At 41.1% G+C, this 3957-nt stretch overlaps 1 non-coding gene across 1 annotated transcript; it reads right to left on the bottom strand.

Annotated features, from left to right (window-relative positions):
* Nucleotides 1–2855: 2855 nt before the first annotated feature.
* LOC148562154 (small nucleolar RNA R71) lies at nucleotides 2856–2959 on the bottom strand. The gene has a single exon (XR_015886583.1). It is a non-coding gene; the product is annotated as a small nucleolar RNA R71 (small nucleolar RNA).
* Between the last annotated feature and the right edge of the window lie 998 nt (nucleotides 2960–3957).

Below are 3957 nucleotides of genomic sequence, written 5' to 3'. Positions count from 1 at the left end.
AATAACGCTCTCGAAGCCATCATTGACCACGTTAAGAGTCACGTTAACTAAGTTAACGTGAACTCTAACGTGGAGAAGGGAAGTTGAGCCAACGTTAGTGACACTTAACATTGTCACTAACGTTGGCAAATGCTCATAAGTGGTCACGTTAGAGTCCACGTTAACTTAGTTAACATGGCCTCTAACGATTAGAAAGGGGGAGAAACGCCAACGTTAGTAACATTCAACATTGTCACTAACGTTGGCCTAAGGAAAAACTTACCACGTTAACTCCCACGTTAACTTGGTTAACGTGGGAGCTAACGTAACAAGCAAGAGTGGTCGACAACGTTAGTGACACCCAACATTGTCACTAACGTTGGAAGCAACCACACAACCCCCCAAGGAGCCACGTTAACTTCCACGAAGCTAATGTTGATGAGTGAAAGAATGGCCAACGTTAGTGACACTCAACATTGTCACTAACGTTGGGGATGGCTAAGCATGGCTACGTTAGAAGCCACGTTAACCTAGTTAACGTGGACTCTAACGTGAGGCATAGGGGCACCTTGGAACGTTAGTGACAATGTTGAGTGTCACTAACGTTCTCGAAGGATGGCAAGCCCATGTTAAAGAGCCACGTTAACTAAGTTAACGTGGGCTCTAACGTGGGAACAAAGGGGGTTTTTCAAAGTTATTGGAAATTTTAAGTCTCAATAACGTGTGCGAAGGACTTAGAGGCAACGTTAGTGGCAACGTTTATGCCATTAACGTTGAAGTTAACGTGGCTTTTACTTAGTAACGTTAGTGAGAAAGTTGATTGTCACTAACGTTCTCGAACTCATATTTTCACTAAACGTTAACACCCCTAACGTCCTGAGCTAAAGTCTCTGCCCACTTCACATTTTCTCTCTGCAAGTAAAGCCAAGCCCAAATGAAGAAGAGAACTGCTTCAAACTCAAGATCCAAAGGCCCAAGACTTGAAGAGCCAACTAGAAGCTGAGAGAAGTAGTATATATAGGAGTAGCTTTGAATTGTGAAAGGAGTCCTGGAGGTGGGAAAAAGAGAACTACTCTCTATATTTTACTTTCTCTGCATTTTCTAGTTTTATGATGTATTCTCCATCTTTGTTTTCATTTTCAAGAGCTATGAACAACTAAACCCCTTTCATTGGGTTAGGGAGCTCTGTTGTAATTTGATGGATCAATACTAATTTTCATTATTCTTCTTCTATCTTTTCTCTTGATTTTACTTGAAAGCTTTCGATCTTCATCCAATTGAATAGTTATCTTAGAAAAGAAGCTATTCAAACTTGGATCTCTTTTGAACCTTGAAAGAGGAATGAAGAGATCAAGCTAGAAATGCTTTCTCATGCTGGACCAAATCGGGTTTGGATGGGTATGTGACTATAACCCTCTTAATACTTGATTTGGGAAATGCATGTGGTATAATCAGTGACCATACTTCATCTCTTCTCATGAGCAATTGACCAAGGAATTGGCTATTGATCAAGACTTGAGAGATTGAATTGCAAGAAATTGTAATTCAATCAATTAAGATTGCCAAGGAGATCAATGAGTGTATTGATTGAGGAAGAGATGAAAATGAACTTGATCCGGAGAATTGCAACATCTCCTAAGCCCAATGAACTCCCCATCTCTGATCTTACCCATTCTCTTTAATTTCTGCCATTTACTTTTATGAGCAAATCCCCCATTCCCATTTACAATTCTGCAATTTATTTTCAGTCATTTACTTCCAGTCCTTTAATTCTAGTATTTACTTTTCTGTTATTTACATTCCCGCTATTTTATTTTCTGCAACTCTCAACCCAAATTCTGGATTCGCTCAACTAGAACATTCTTCTAATTAAAGTTGCTTGATCAATCAATCCCTGTGGGATTCGACCTCACTCTATTGTGAGTTTTTACTTGACGACAAATTTGGTACACTTGCCGAAGGGAGATTTGTTGCGAGACAAGTTTTTCGTACATCATGTTTATGGCGCCGTTGCCGGGGATTGGTTATGCATCAACAATGATTAAATTGGAAGATCACTAGATTGAGCATTTTTATATTGTGAATTTCATTTTCTGTTTGAGTGATTTACTTTCTGTTTTAGTTAAACTTCTTCCCTTCCCCCTCTACTCTTTTGTTTTTCTTTGTTATTTTCAATTCTGTTTGCTAACCCACTAACTGTTTGATATATTGCATCACCCACAACTAACAGTAATTCTGACACAAATACTTTCTGCACCTATCTTTTCTTGCTTGCACTTGATGGTTGTATGACAGGGAGAAGAAGCGGGGCTTCAAATTCCTTCGATTCTGAACCTGAGAGGACCTTCCTTAGATTAAGGAGGGAGGCAAGAGGAAAGAAAGTGGTTGGTGCTGAGGAAGAAGAGGAATTCTTTGAACCAAACATGGAAGACAACATGGAAAACCATCATGAAGAAGAAGATCACAACCATGGGGGAGGAGGTAGAGCAAATCATGCTTGGGATGATAGAAGAGTTTTGGGCTCTTACATCAATCCAAACCTAGGCGATTGTGGAAGTAGCATCCAAAAGCCAACAATCCATGCCAACAACTTTGAACTTAAACCACAGCTCATCACCCTTGTTCAGAACAACTGTTCGTTTGGAGGAGGTGTTCAAGAAGACCCCAATCAACATCTAACCACCTTCCTAAGGATATGTGACACAGTGAAGTCGAATGGTGTTCATCCTGACACCTATAAACTGCTCTTGTTTCCATTCTCACTTAGGGACAAAGCAGCCAAGTGGCTGGAATCTTTCCCAAGGGAAAGCTTGACAACTTGGGAAGACGTGGTGAACAAATTCTTAGCAAGATTTTACCCTCCTCAACGAATCAATAGGCTGAGAGCTGAGGTCCAAACTTTCAGGCAACAAGATGGTGAGACTCTATATGAAGCATGGGAGAGGTTCAAGGACTTAACAAGGAGGTGTCCACCTGACATGTTCAACGAATGGGTGCAGCTGCACATTTTCTATGAAGGGCTCTCTTATGAGTCAAAGAAAGCCGTAGACCATTCATCCGGAGGATCTTTGAACAAGAAGAAGACTATTGAGGAAGCCATAGATGTTATTGAAACAGTAGCAGAGAACGACTACTATGCTTCCGAAAGAGGGAACACAAGAGGAGTAATGGAGCTAAACAATGTAGATGCTCTGTTGGCCCAAAACAAGCTCATTACCCAGCAGCTGGCTGAACTCACCAAGAAGATGGAGAGGAACCAAGTAGTAGCAATCTCAACTTCATCAATAACCCAAGAAGGAGTGAATGAAGAAGCAGAGGGTATTCAGGAGCAAGCCAACTACATTGGGAATTCACCAAGGAAAAACTATGATCCATACTCCAAAACCTACAATCCTGGATGGAGAAACCACCCAAACTTTGGGTGGGGAAGTGAGCAAGATCAAAACCAAGACCAGAGATGTTACAACTCCAACAACAATGCAGCTCACCAGCAGTTCACACAGAGGACATCTCAACAGCCCCACAACAACACTTCTCCACACGCTTATCAAAACCAAAATAGCACATCTGCTCCGAATCACTCATCAATTGATGACAAGCTCTCTAAGATTGAAGCCTTACTTGAAGGAATATGCCAAGAGATTCAAGAAAATAAGGTGTTCAAAGAGGAAGTGCGAGCCAATATTAAGAACCAGGGAGAGACCATTAGGAAGCTGGAATTCCAGGTGGGATATTTAGCTGAGAAGATTCCCAAACCTACTGATAGCTTCCCAAGTGACACGGAGAAAAACCCCAAAGGAGAAGCAAAGAAAGTAAGATGGGAAGATTGCAAAATGGTCACTACAAGTGATCAAGAGACTGAAGACAAGCAAAACACACTTTTTTAGCAACCTGAAGACAACTCAACAAATGAGAAGGATAAAGATCACCAAGAACCAGAAATCTCACAACAAGAGCTGTTGAAGCTCTATGCACCCT

The sequence above is a fragment of the Arachis ipaensis genome, chromosome B6 (assembly GCF_059453495.1).
Source record: "Arachis ipaensis isolate K30076 ecotype BB chromosome B6, ASM5945349v1, whole genome shotgun sequence".
Classification (NCBI taxonomy): Eukaryota; Viridiplantae; Streptophyta; class Magnoliopsida; order Fabales; family Fabaceae; genus Arachis; species Arachis ipaensis.
Note: the sequence above shows the minus strand (reverse complement) of the source record. Positions and strands in the feature narration are given on the sequence as shown.